The 15768-nt window shown below is 32.1% G+C and overlaps 1 protein-coding gene across 1 annotated transcript in view; it reads left to right on the top strand.

Moving 5' to 3' along the window:
- LRRIQ1 (leucine rich repeats and IQ motif containing 1) overlaps positions 1–15768 on the top strand; it is a 187082-nt gene that overhangs the window by 123605 nt on the left and 47709 nt on the right. The gene's annotated exons all lie outside the window — the stretch shown is intronic.

Raw genomic sequence — 15768 nt, 5'->3', positions numbered from 1 at the left:
CTAATAATCTGGCAGATGCAAATCAAAACAACAATGTCTATGAATTTATAAAATACTCATTACCTAATAGTATGAAGAATCAATTTTTTTAGATTGTAATGTGGCCACATTGTCAATTAGAATTTAGATTCATTGCTAACAGATTATTTCTCTACATAACCACAAAGAACTCTTGTGTTCTTTGCATAAATTATTTTTATAGGCACAGAAATATTTATTTATACTTACTTTAAATGTTCCCTGATCTCATCTACTGAAATTTAACATTTCTTTCTCCTCCCCGAAGACCTTTGAACTTTTGGCTTTGACATATAAGGAAGACAAGCCTTCTTCCTGGTTTGGAGAAAAGTAAGTTGCATCAGGTCCAAAACCATCTTAGAGACAAATTTAGTTATAACCTCCTCAATATCTGGGTAAATTTGATTTGATTTTAAAGATAGGTTTTCTTCATTCCCAGTCTGGGACTGTCAACACTACCATGCTTCCTATTTAAATTCTTATAAAACTGAAGATTTACACATACCATATGTTTTTAAACATCATAGACATTCAACTATATTTGTATTAAATTTTGAGTACTGAAAGCATTACAAAGAACTTTAATTTCTGAAGATTTTACTTCAGATCATTTCTAATCAAACCATCTTCTTTTGTGGTATATTTTACTATATGATTATAAGCATTTTTCCCTTCAACTTTCTCTCTTTTAATACCAACTTTAAAAAAAAAAAACCGTCACAGTATGTCGATCGTTTTAAAGTAGACTTTGTATTCTCAAAGCTTCTTTAGAGTTCTTCTCAGAGTAAGGACAAGTAACTAGGTAGTAAGAACTGGATGAATAAACACCCCAGGCAAACAAAAGCCATCTGATGGCAAGTGTATATGTTCACAATAGTCACCTGAGCAAGTGAAAATAGGTGCGAAATCAATGTTATAAAATGTGATGTTCTCATCAACATCTCTCAGTTTCCAACTCCATTTTTCTTTAAATTACAATAGTCTGAATAATAAGCTTCACCTAACATATAAGTATTCAAAACCCATTATCATAGCACCTATGCTGATAATGTTCCAGTGCACAAATAAAATAATTGGGAATCCTAGTCTTAAATAACTGAACATACAGGTAAAACTGCAGGATGCTAACAATGTTCATTTCTGTGAACATTTAACAGGCTTTAACAATTGGACTCACAACTTTCTTTTTTCTTCAGTGAGCCACTTCTTGTCATTCCTGACCATTAACTCCTTAGGAGGATTTCATATTAGTAGGCAAGAGGATAATGTAATTTTTTTTCAAAAACAAAGAGATAGATAAAACATTGCTTTACTTTCATGCAGTTATCTGAATTCAATCCCAGGTACCCCCTATTGATCCTCTGAATACTGCCAGGCATGATCCTTCAGTACATCCAGGAGTCGTAAACAAAAATACAGTTATTTACTTTTGAGCATTACTGTTTGGAGAGCAAACTGAAAAAACTATTGTGTATCATGTAATATATTTTAATGTATGATAGTAGCCTTTTTTGCTCTTTTCTGTACCTTTGCATTTGTTCAATATATTTTTTCCAAACTCTCCCCCAAAACTTTAAAGATGGAACAAAACATTTACCTTTTACAAAGGTTGAAAATCTGCTTGTACTTTCTGCTTGTACTTTATAATTCATTAAAGATGAATTATAAAATCTCTTGTATTTATTACATTATTTTATAATTTTTATGTTACCCAACTTTACTAATAGAAAATGACCTGGTAAAATAATTAACAATTACTGTGAATCAAGCTGAAGAAATTTGAAAGCCCAGATTTAAAATAATAATATAATATCAGAGATATTTTTTCACTCTGTCTTAAAGTTGAATATGGCATTTGTCATCATTGAGGAAATGTTTTTCATACATCCCACTTCACTATACACTGTATTATGACCCAGACTAATAATGTCAGCTTTCCTTTTTTTTTCCCTCAATTAATAAGGTCCTATTTGAGGATTTTTATTTGTCTTTGCCGGGAAAAATCCACCTTTACACAAATGGTCATTCCACCAGCAGCTCCTCTTTGTTCAGTGCATACTTCTCTTCCATGCAGGGATTGCCCACTTCATACATCCTCAAATATCTCTTTTCTTTGCCAATTGCTTTCCCATTGAATCTGCTCCAGTTATAGAATTTATCTGAGATTATCTTATTAGTTTAAAAAGTTACCTGTATGTTCCTATGCAACCAATAATCTTTGTAAGTTCTATATCCCATAGAAATTTATACTTGTCTTTCATCTGCAGCTGGAAGAGATATGTAGAAAATTAGTAGTTGGAATATATAACTGTTAAAGAAGGTTATTATAGTGAATATGCTTATAAATAAAAGTTCTAACTATTTTAGGTAATATCATGCCATTGAGTATCATAAGATTTTCATTCTCTTCATTTTTTCTACAGAAAATAAAATTTGATAGGGAAATTCAGTTTTGTGAAGCATGAAAGAAATAGTAATTTTGACATTATTTATGAGTAAGAAAGACTCAACAAAAATCCAATATCATAAAGACTTACTAGCTTTTTTTTAACTTTTTGATATGTATCAATAAAAAATTGTTTTTTTAATTTTCCCTGAGTTGGGACATATGGAATATACTGTTAATCTCTTTTAAATGATATATATTTATACAGAATATTTTACTTTTTGCATGTAAATATATATCATTTATAATATACATATATTTAAAAACTTTATTTGTATCTTATGAATAGTAATATAGATGAGAGGAGCTTATGACCGAAGCTTATGTATGATGCGTATTTATTTTAAAAGTGAGAAGAAATTTAGAGCTCTTGGAGTTCTTTAAAATGAACCATGATATAAGACTTTTGAGATATTTGTTTTTACTTAAAAATGAAAAAACACTTTCACTTTGGTAAGAGGTTTTTGTAATTGAAACAGTACCTCCTGAAGAAAGCAGTGTTAATGGCTGTATAATTAATTTTTCAAAATCAATTTTATGTCAGTGAAAAACTAACAATAAGTAAAGCATTATGAATCAATAACGAAATATTGAAATATATAGCACAATTTTTTACTATCACCAGTAAATGGAAATAGACATTTGATCTTTTGCCAAAAGTCCACATAAACATTCTCAATATTGTATAATAGCATCTAAAGCTTAAAATTATCCTGATATTTTTACTAAGATCGATTTGTATAAAATTTAAGAATACAATATAAAGGGAGGAACATAGTCATTAATCACCATAGATTAGAGTGGTGCCAATAAGTTCGCAGTAGCAGGGACATAGTAGAATATACTGAGAATTTTAGTAGGAATTTAACTTATAAAATCTATAAATGAAGATCTATAATTAAAATAATAAGGCTGGGGAACAGAGAGATAGGATAGTCAGTAAGGCACTTGATTTGCACATGGGACTAACTCAGCTTGACACCAGGTCCCACTGGGTGTGACTCTTGAGCAGAAAGCTAGGAGCAAGCCCTGAGCACTGCCAGATGTGCTCAAACAAGCAAAACAAAACAAACAAAAATGGCATTGAAATTAAGAACTTGATAACAAAATTTAACTACAGATTACTTTAACTTGAATAGAGAATTACTGGATTGAAAAAATGCCCCTGAAAGAAATACTCAAATTAGATCATGAAAACAAAATAATGAATACAGAAAGAAGGAATAATGAGATATAGAGAAAATGTTCAATACACATTTAACTAGAGTCTAAGGAGAATTGAAAGAGTGGTGTAGATTTGGCATTGAATTAATAATTAATAATTTACCACAATGAGTAAAAACTAATAGGAGATCTATTAAACTTGCTGAATCACAATGTATGTATAAAAAACTATGCTATAGTGCATGAGAGTATAATTACTGCAAATAAGAGAAAAGGAAAAAATGATAGTGAGACACAAAAATTTATTATTTTCAATTTAATTTATTATTAATTCGATTTATTATTTTCATATTAAACTTCTAATATGAAGAATCAGAATATAATAATTATGCATTTGTCATCCATGATCTGAGAGTACTTGAGGGTAGGACTTATTGGAACTATGGAGGCAAAACGAGAGTGGCTGTAATTGAATTAGGTTAATTTTCCAACCAGACAAGGAGTCACCAAGAAAGAAGGGTGGAAGCTCACAGAAGAAATATCTGGTGAGAATAATATCAGGTGAGAAGGTCACCACAAGCCAAAGCTGGATTTCTGAGAGAGTCAACTTTCTAGCAAATTGATCTTGTAATGCAAGCTTCTAGATTTTTGAGCAAATACATTTCTAATGTTTAATTATCCACTGTAGAGTATGTTCTTATGTCAGTCCTTGTTGACCAATCATTAAAGTGCTCAAAGAAAATAGGTTCCATCATGAAAATCTTTACCCAGAAAAAACCTTTTCCAGAAGTGGTTATAAGGCATTCATACCACCAACTTCTCATTTGCTCTTCCATGTGTATAGCCAAAAGAAAAAGAACATTTAGATGTCTGAGCCACAATTTTCCAGAGAAAGTGGGTAAAAGAGTTTTAGAGATAATCTGATTGTCTCCTTTATTTGTTGGCAATGCCCCCATCTACCTGTTGCCTACCTCCTTGTTATTTAAGATATTTTTCTGGAACATTCTATCCCAGAAAATTAACACCATATAAAAGGATTTAGACTGAGAAGATTTAGATTTGAATCTTTAGTGAATATTCTTGTAAAATGCAGCCATATAAATATTTGTTTTTTTTATTGGAACAGTTGATTGTTAACTTTTCATTTTATATATTCAGAAAATACTTTGTTTTTCAGTCCCAGATATAAAAGATTAGTCTCCCACATTCAGGAAATGCTCTACCATGAGCCACCATCAAAATTTAAGATTAAATGATGTATAAGTATTAGAAGTAATAAAGATGATGGATATAAAATTTTTAGTAAAATTTAAGTAGAGATAGTTTTAAGGTATAAATTAACACATATGGGAATATAAGGAAAGGGCAGTAGTAATCAAACTTTTTAGGAAATAAAATAAATATATCATAGAAAATAAATATATGGGGGCCCGGAGAGATAGCACAGCGGCGTTTGCCTTGCAAGCAGTCGATCCAGGACCAAAGGTGGTTGGTTCGAATCCCGGTGTCCCATATGGTCCCCTGTGCCTGCCAGGAGCTATATCTGAGCAGACAGCCAGGAGTAACCCCTAAGCACCACCAGGTGTGACCCAAAAACTAAAAAAAAAAAAAAAGAAAAAAAAAAGAAAATAAATATATAAACCAATAAAGAAATACAAGAAATATCACAAAATTAGCATACTAATTGATGGTACTTAAGTCCTCTAGAATTAGGGTTAAAATATAATAATATGAAGATGATTATTATGGAAAATTATTGAATTCTTAATTTTTCAGATAGAATAAAAATTTATCCTGTCTAAAAACTTCACTTTTAAAAGCAAATATATGGCATTTTGCTAAAACTGAGAAGTTACATATAATATTATCTAAACATGTAATCTATATTATATTACTTGCATTCTCATTCGGTATAATATCTATTAAATACTAAGGTCCTAAATATTTCCCCTGATCAATTCTCAGCATGCCAATAAGTATGGTTTTTTTTATCTTGAATAGCCATAAAAATAGTATGAATAGGATGCTTTAAAAAAAGAAAATGAGGGGCCGGGAAGGTGGCGCTAGAGGTAAGGTGTCTGCCTTGCAAGCACTAGCGTAGGACGGACCTCGGTTCGATCCCCCGGCGTCCCATATGGTCCCCCCAAGCCAGGGGCAATTTCTGAGCGCATAGCCAGGAGTAACCCCTGAGCATCAAACGGGTGTGGCCCAAAAACCAAAAAAAAAAAAAAAAAAAAGAAAAAAAAAGAAAATGATTTCTCAGCATTTTATTTTATTCAAACTTTATGTTTTATGTTTAATATGGATATTCTGTGTTCTATGCAGTTCTTTGTAAATTCTTTTCACATTTTTTAATTTTAGTTTTTTATTTATTTAAGCACCATAATTACATATATGATTTTAGATGGGTTTCAGTCATAAAAAGAAAAAAAAAAAAAAACCCTTACCAGTGCAGCATTTCCACCACCAATGCTCCCATCTTCCTCCTTCGCCATCTCCTGCCTGTTTTCAAGACAGGCATTCTACTTTTTTCACTCAGTAACATTATCATGATAGTTAGTATAATAATCTCTCTGACTACACTCACCACTCTTTGTGATGAGCTTCACATAGAGAGCTGGTCCTTCGAGCCCTCATCTCTGTTGTCTCTGGGCATTATTACAATAATGCCTTTTATTTTTCTTAAAACCAATAGATGAGTGAAACTATTCTGTGTCTGTCTTTCTCCTTCTGACTTATTTCACTCAGTTTAATGGTTTCTCAAGGGTTCCTCTAACTATTCATGGGTGTTTATTATTCCGAATAAATTCAGGAGTTCTGGATAAATATAAGTCCATAGAAGAATGGATACAGTAAGAACAAATTGACTATAGGAAATTATCAGAGAAGTATTACAAAACTAAGGACAATTATTTCTACATCAAAAGAACCCACTAAGGGCCAGAGCGATGGTGCATCAGCTGGGCGTTTGCTTTGCATGTGGCTGACCCAGGACAGACAGTGGTTTGATGTAGCATCCTATATGATCCTCCAAGCCAGGAACGATTTCTGAGCACATAGCCAGGAGTAATCTCTGAGCGTCACTGGGCGTGCCCCCCCCAAAAAAAAAGAACCCACGAAATGTCAGGCAAATGTATTCATCATTGTCTGTCTTAGGGACTATATTATAAAACCAGTGACAAAGGAAAATATTTTTTAAATACTCCAGCCATGGAATTTTTCCCCTCTGAAAAATGGAAAGAGTTCATGATGATCTCCTGAACACACACACACACACACACACACACACACACACACACACACACACACACACACACACACATCTCACTTTTCTCTAAACAAAAATTTAAAATAAATTTACTTTAATTCAAAAATGAAATAGAATATTTTAACAAGAAATACAGAATATATACAATGTATCAGTTATTTCTAAGGCAGTGCTCTTCCCAGAACTGTTCTAAGATAATGTGACAAAATATTCAACATTTGCAGAAAAACTGTAATCTAGAATTTTATAACAGGAAAATTACTAGCAAAGTGAAAGTATATAAACATAGCAAGTACTCACTTATTTTCCATCAAGCTATAGTCAGGAAGCTCCTGGAAGAACATCCCCACACAAAAACAAAATAATAAACTATAGAAAGAAATGCATGAGTCTTAGAGAGGGAAAGAGACATTTTTATGAGTGTGAAGATAGATCCCAGGATAACTCATGTTTAAACAGCAAACAGTCCTTTGTTTCAAGTTGTTAGCAATTTTTTTGAGGAAAAAAATTTTGATCACCCTATGTGCCTGAGCCTACCAATAAAAATCTACTCTTTTTTGAAGAAAATTTAGAAATGACATGTAGCTATGGATAGAATAATAATGCATGAATGTATACAGATGTGCCCTGGCAAACTCTGTACTGAGAATGCTATAATTTTTTTTAATGAATTAACTGTAGGGACTATAGTAATTCTAAAAAGGGCATATATCCAGGAACTGCTGTCTCTTTTTTTCTGTTGGCAGGTGAGTGTTTTGAGACCAAATCAACAAACTCAAAAAACACATTAGGTCGCATAAAGCATGGTTTTACTTAGTCTGCATGAAGGATATAAGAGAGTAGACCACTAAACAAGTTTAATATAGTTGGAAACATTTCAGGTCTTGTTCACAACATCTGAATTAGAGCCATTTTGTACTTGGGAAATATGCAGGCATGGCAGATGAGTTTGTGACTCTGAAGATCATCTTTATTCAAGAATATAGTAAATTCAAGAGATTATGGCACCATTTATAATAAGATTATAAATCAGATAATAATGTAGTCTTCTCAGATTATGGTCAGATGGTAGCTCAGTCCACTTAGAAATAAATAATTAAAAAAGAAAAAATATATAACGAGTTCCCATTATCTGATTCTATTGAATCTTAACAAAAAACAGTAAGTAATCTCAACAATGAGATAACTGTGATTGATCTCACAAAAGAAATATTCAATGATCTTGGATACAGTTAAGACAAATCCTCATTTCTCTTGGCAGCTATAGTGAAAGCATAGAGCAAGTTTTAATCCTTTTCCTTCCAGTACGTATCCTATATGACTCAGCTATTTATTATATGTCTAGGCAGTGGTTGGCAATCTTTTTTTCAACTGAGCCAAATCTCGCCAAAACCACGATTGAAATTTACTTTGAGAGCCACACAGGGCACGCTCTGACAGAGGCTAGGAGCAGAGTCCTGACTCCTGGAGCGGTCACCCGGCACACAGAAGAGCCAAATTAAAAGTGTAAGGAGCCACATGTGGTTCGAGAGCCACAGGTTGCCAACCACTGGTAGAGTATCACATAGTTAAGTTCGAAATATGATACAATAAAAGAAGTGTGATTTTTCTGGTAAAGAGAATATATGTGAGTATAGTAAATCATTTGGAAAAAGGGTAAATCTTGTAAAGTCATTGTTATATCAAAGACTTAGGGCTAATGAAATAGAACAGTGAAAATGAACTTGCCTACACATGGCCAACCCATACTTGGTACCCAGCACAACATATTGTCCTCTTAGCCCACTTGGAGCCCACCTGAGCACAAAGCCAGAAGTAAACTCTGAAAAGCAATGTATGTGACACTAAAAAAAGGAAGAAAGAAAAGAACTTTTCAAACTTAAAGAAATTAAGATATGCTAAGATTAATTGAAGAAGTGACTAATTTGATTGAATATGGTTGATTTTTGAAAATCATATGGAGTTGAGTTAGAATAGAGATCAATGTTACTATTATCATATTTTTAAAGTTACTTGTGACTATAACTAATGAAGTTATTATGTATACATATAGCTTTAATGAAACTTGATTTCTAAGATCTCAAAATGTCTGTAAAATAACCAACTGAAAGACCTTATATTTAACAAAAATTTAGTAAAAGAAAACCTGTTGTGGTTAGAAAAAAGGTTTTGAAATAACTAAAGCTAAATGATTCATCAATAGACTGATGCTAAAAAATCTTAGATTCACTTCATGTATGAGGAAAAGATATCCAAATGAAATCTTGGTGATGAAGGATGGAATAAAGAGTAAAGAGGGGTGAACATTAAGGTAAATATACATGAATGTTGACTATACAAGTAGTCCAACAATGATAATTTCTGTTGAGTTAAAATTATTTATATACCTGTAACACAAATATTTAGATTTTATTTTTCTAGTTTTTGTTTAGCATAAGATCATTTTATGCTTAGGATTGATTATTCACCAGGGTTTTTGTTTTTTTTTTGGCAAGTACCATCAGAAAATGTTTGTGAATTAACTAAACAAAGAATCTTGTGCAGTGGAACTGGTGATTGGAACTCTAAGTGTAGAGTGACAGAGCTGAATAAAACTCTGTGGAGGCAAATTGGAAAATCATTATTATTATTATGTATCTAATCAAGAATATGAGCAAGAGTGAATCTGAAGGCTATGTAGGAATAATTATGTAAAAATTAAGTATAGGATATTCTGGGTCAATGTGTGAAGGCCTCTTGACAAATTTCAAAGACTTTCTTCCCTACTTTGCCTTTTCTTTAAAAATTTCTTCTCTACTTTCTCCTCAATTTCTTACCTAATTTTTCCTTCATTAATTAATTTCTCTCTTTTCTACTTCTCCTTTACATTTATCCTTAAATACAATTCTGTGAAATTTTGTTTATCACTGATTTTATTTGCTTTTAAAATTCTTTTTTTATTTCCTCATACAGCAAATGAATACTTTGCCAATAGGTAGACAAAATCTAAAAAAAAATAACTGAAATATATAGTCTTTGTTTTCTTAAACTAATCCTTGAGTTCAATTGAGGAGGTTAATATACAAAGGTAAAAGAAAACCTTGCAGAATATATTATGTATATATGTATATATTATACCTGCATTTGTATATATTATGTGTATATGTTATATATACACATATATTACAACTTTTTATTTGGTTTGCTTTGGCTTTGGGTCATACTCAGTAGTGCCCAGTGGTTCTATGCTCTATGCTCAGGGATTCCTCCTGTCAAGGATCAGGGGCCTGGGAATGAACCCTGGTCAGCCACAGACACAGGAAGTGCCCTACACACTATATTGTCACACCAGTTCCACACAAAATCTTTATCCTGCGCTCCCAAGTTGTGTATTTTGTGATTTGCTCCCATATCCTGGCAATTCTATTCAGTGATGGAATGAACTTGGGTGTGCATACAACATTTTAAAATAACATTATGACTCCTTGGAATAAATACCAAAAAGTGGATTCCAAAAGGTCACTAAGTAGTGGGTGATGAAGAGATAGCCTAGGAGAATAGACACAAGAATGCACAAAGGAGTGGTGAATGCTTTGAGGGTTGTTCTGGAGTAATAATTTTTTTAAAACCACTCATGCTAGCCATGTTATCTGACCTACAAATTAATTAACCTTCATTCTAACACAAATGACACTGATTTTGACTGTATAATAAAAAATTCATACACATACCTACTTCTTTTATTTTTACAAGCAGTGACAACTAAAACTCATTCCACACACACTTTTAATTTTTCCTAAGTATTTCAAGATTAGCACATGCAACATGGAATATATTTTCTTTTTTACTCTGCTCACCTGTCTGTTAAGATGCACCCTCTATCTCCATTAATAACATTAACAATTCACTACATCTAGAACGTTAGCATCAGTTTTAAATTTATTTATTTTTTTCTTTCACTAAATATATTCATTATTTCCCACATTGCTGTTGCCTGAATATATTTTGCTCTGAAATATTGTACTGTCCTCCTTTATAATATTCACAAATCTTTCATTATTCTACATATGATAATATTTACTCTTTTCTATTAGTAAATTTTACAGGCAGATCACCTCATTTGAAAATCCTGCACAGCAATATTTTGTTTCTTCTAATACAAATCCCAGTCTTAATTACACTATGTACAATTTCCAGCCTTCCTTCTATCATTTCTTCCCCATCTGAAATAGTCTCAAACTGCATTAAACAACTTCAGTATACCCCTCACTAATAGAATGCTTGTTCTTCAAAAAAGATCTTTCTCTTTATGCTTCCAGACTACATCCTTGATTTTTTATTTTGCTTTTCTTCAACTTTCTAGCTTCAGACTTCTGCTTATCCTGTGCAACCCAGAAAAATCTCATTTCTACTCTCAGTCATTCCAAATATCAATGAGTCTTGCCTTTGTCCATGTCACTTTATCAGTGTCCTATGTTTTTGTCTATTTTCCCTCCTGATTATAAATCTTTTCAAGGTCAGGGATCACAACTTAATCATATTTGTTTCCTTCTCTCCTCAAAACCTAAGGACAGTAATAGATTTATCTATACTATGTACTCAATAAGTGTCTGTTGAATTAATAAATATTTCTGTCTTATATAATATATATAATTCAGATATATATCTATATATATAGATATATAGATATATATCTGAATTCTCAGAAACACTCTTCCTGCCCATTACTATTACTCAAAGTCAGATATTGGCCTATGCCCAAGTAAAACTTACAACTCATTCAGTGTTCACATTCAAGCTTTCGGTCCCACTGTCTCAGTCACCCTTTAGATCTGTTTAGCAAACTTTGGAATTCATTTAATCATTTCCTACTTAAGCTCAACCAGCTGTGAGATGGGGGATCTTGAAAAACTACAGCATTAAAAAGTGTTCTTTCATATTAACATTCATAGCTCTTGAAATATATTGTAGACTCAGGATGAGTAATAGTTGGAAGACAATATATGTTTTGTATTTCTAAGAAAACTATTTCTATTCTTTAATTGAGATTTTACAGTAGTTTCATAGAATTGCGGCATAGCATTTTTTTAATCAAAAGATTCACAAACTCCTGCAAAAAAAAACAAGTATCAGTTTAACTTAAAAATGATACTTAACTTAATGGTTAAGAGAGTAAGCTTTGAAAACAGACTTTGTAAGTTTAAATCTTAATTAACCCCCTTGACTAGGGGTATGATTTAAACACAAACTTAATTTCTGGGTCTGTTACCTTGGTTATAAGATGGGTATAATGAGGTCAATTAATTCATCATTCACAAAGTGGAATAAATGATCAGCACATATCAAATTTGGGTGGGTGATACCTAAGATATACTATACTAAGCTCATAATAAGCTCAATACATTTTACCTATTACTCTTATTATTAGGAACAATAGGCATATATAAAGCATATATATGTTTATAACATTATACTTATATATTTGCATAATATAAAATTTGATTGTTTTAAATATTTTGAAGCATTGTTTTTAAAATTTGGTTGAAGAAATGTGTGTTGGGGAAATCATTTCTTTTATTTTTATTAAGAGGAATTTTATGGACATACTGTATCAATAGACAAGATTAAGATTTTAGTCAAATATCCATTGCTATCTAAATGTTATCTGGACAAATTTGAAATGCAGCTTTAATCTGCCTTTCTCAAAATGATGTCAATCACTCAATCAATCAGTCACACTTCTGGCATTAACCTACCACCCCCTATGTATATACTATTCCTTCTCATTTTTTCACTTTCTATAAGGTCTTGAACTTGGATAACCCTTTGCAGCATAAATTAAAGAAGAAACTGATATCTTTAAACATTCCAGTAATAAATCTAATTATAAAAGTTCACTTGGTTTTTACCTACTATTTAAAGATAGAATATGTGGATTTAGATATTCGTATCTGTTGTATAGATAAGATTTATTTTTGCATTTTAATTCAAGAAAAAGTAAATCAAACTAATAGTTTTAGAATTTAACACACAAAATGTTCTGGTAAAGTTTTCTAAAATACTATTATTTTGTGACTTGTATGTGAGATATTTCTATTTAAAAGAAAGACAATATCAAATGCTATTAATAACCTAAGTGATTGCTAATAACCTAACTGAATAATACTTAGACTTAATATTAAGGCATTAAAACATATTTACCAGATTCAGCATTTTACATCATCATTTAAAAATTGACTTGACATTTGTAAGTTTCTGACTGATCGATCATATGCTTATGCCCAAATAAAGTTCTCAGTGTTTGGAATAATGTTTTCTCTTGAAACTTCTTTCTTTTCAGCCTCATGTGGTGTTCATATTCCTCTCATATATCTGTTCAGGCACATATACAAGCATCCATCTGATAAATTTTTATTTTGACCTGCACAGTGACATTGGGACTTGTACACTTTTTCTTACATTTCTTGACAGTAAGACTATGTTAAAACCAAGGCTTTACCTTAAAAAAAGTGCTGTGGACATATTTCTATTAATTTTAAAGGAAGAAAGATCTAAATATATTCTTGAATAAATGTTTCTAATGCTTCATGTAAACAATTTGTATATTTGACATTTTTAATATCTATATTTAAAATATTTATATTCATAATAAAAGTGCGTTTGGAGCCTTTAATATATTCTTTTAAGAAGGACTACATAAATCTTACCCTTTTTTGAGAACTTTAAGCTGTTATTTGGAATATCTCTGAAAATGTCACCCAATAAAGTGCTAGAAATTATTTTATTTTGAGAAGAATTATTTTCTTGTCACTCATTTTTCACATAAGAAAATGTCCTATATTAGAAACAGCAAAAGAGATTGGTTCATAAGAATAGATTATATATTTATAAACGCATATATATATTATTTGACTATTAACTAAAATTGCGTGTGCCAAGATTTGGGTTAGTTGAAACCCCCTACAAACGGACTTATGGAAACAGTAACTGATACTTCTAACATTGTATTTTTTAATACACCACGAGAATGCGATTTTTTTTTTTTAAGGTTAAGATCCCTATCTGGATAAGTGGTGAAATGTTTTAAAAGAAAATAAAAACTATAGTGGAGCAAAAGCATTTTTCTTTAAATGCAAAACCCTGTTGTTTATGTGAGCCCACACAATGGAGGCCCAGCACATTGAAATATTTCTTCTTCTTCTTCTTCTTCTTTTTTTTTTTTTTTTAAAGGGAATTAATGGCTCTCCACCAGCCCTTTAACATGTAAAATGAGTAAGTTACTTGTGTCCAGTACATCCAAAAAAGAGCCAGGATAAAATAAACATAAGGGGTTGGATATCTTGGAAAAAATCTGTCATGGGTTTGGGTTAATCATCTCCAGAAGAAATTCAACTTGATGCCTGAAACGTAAGCCTGGCTGGAGAGAGCGAAGGGCCTGAGGCGCTGTTGATCTGGGGCGGCTCTGGCTGGGTCAGGGCTGCACTGCTGGCAGAGTGCAAACCCAGTTCACAGCTCAGCTCAAGCCCTGGATGCTCTGTGGAGCAGAGAGAACACAGGGGCCTCTCCCCCACCCCCCACCCCCGTGCATGCACCCTGGCTTCAGTTAGAATTTCCAAGGGCCCCATTTCTTCTGCTCAAAGCAAAGTTGTAAAATCAAAGCTGGACCTCATTTTGCAACGCGCTGCCCATCAGTGTGAGGACGGCTTCCTGCAGCATTTGGAGGCATCCAACAAATGGCCTTAAGTTATGTCCTGAATCATGTAGCTAAAGCAGGTTCCCAGGGAGGGAGGGGATGGTTCTTGCTGGATTGGGCTTTTCCTAATGGCCTAGGCTGGAGCTACAGAGCATCGGAAAGTGAGCACTTTATGCCCAGCAATACTTGGATCTCATCTTGGCCATAATTACTTCTTCTCTGCTTCTGAAGGCATTTTATTTTTCAAGTCAAAACTACTTTGTAGAGAGTGACAGTCCATTCCTTGACAACTGTCCTATGATCATTTTGTATTACTACTAATCTTCAGGAACACAATAGGGGCCTAAGGAGAAATGACTCACATCAGATACTCTTACTGCTTGCTATTTTGCTTGTTTCCGTAAGATAGTAATTATATTCATTTGGAGTTACATTAGGTAAACAAAAAATATTCTATCAGTGGACTATAGTAGTTCGTTATTTTATAGGAATCATTTTATAATTTTACACATTCTGATAGGAAATGTGTAACCCTATTTTAAGAGGAAAGGATTGTGCGGAAATATGTGTTTCCTTTTTTTTCTTCTTTTTAACCCCCAGTTGTATAATACCTGTTTGTTAAAACAGTTCTATTAATCTTGGACTCAAATAAGTTGTTGATTAAAATATCTGTGCATCTCAGTCTGTTTCCTTATCGTATTTATGTAAGACTCTTTGCTTAAAGTCATAATCTATACTGTCATTTAAAAAATAGATTTAATCATATAGGCATATACTGTTTTCAGTAAAGAAACTTTAACCTTCAAATAATATAGAAGTCAATCATTGCAATGAATAGAGTCCTAAGTGCTGAAGCATTTCAAATCCTTTTCCATTTGACCATTCACTGACCTGATAACTATTTCCTGTCCCTAAATAAGGTTATGACCTAGGTCTCAGAGTGTGAAACTTCGATAATTTTAGAAACAAGTCAAATGCCATAGAATTAAAGTAGGAGACATTTTCAGTAGAATTCTTTAAAAGTGAAATTATACTTCAGAAATATAAAAGCCTCAAAATAAAATATATTATCTTCAATTTTTAAATCATATTTAACTATATTGGAAACTTTGATTTTATTTCTTACTAGTAAGGAAAATCACTGGGTTATCTAAAAGATTAATTTTCAAATTTCCCTAGTTCTTTAATAAAATATTATAG

The sequence above is a fragment of the Suncus etruscus genome, chromosome 11 (genome assembly GCF_024139225.1).
Source record: "Suncus etruscus isolate mSunEtr1 chromosome 11, mSunEtr1.pri.cur, whole genome shotgun sequence".
Taxonomy (NCBI): Eukaryota; Metazoa; Chordata; class Mammalia; order Eulipotyphla; family Soricidae; genus Suncus; species Suncus etruscus.
Note: the sequence above shows the minus strand (reverse complement) of the source record. Positions and strands in the feature narration are given on the sequence as shown.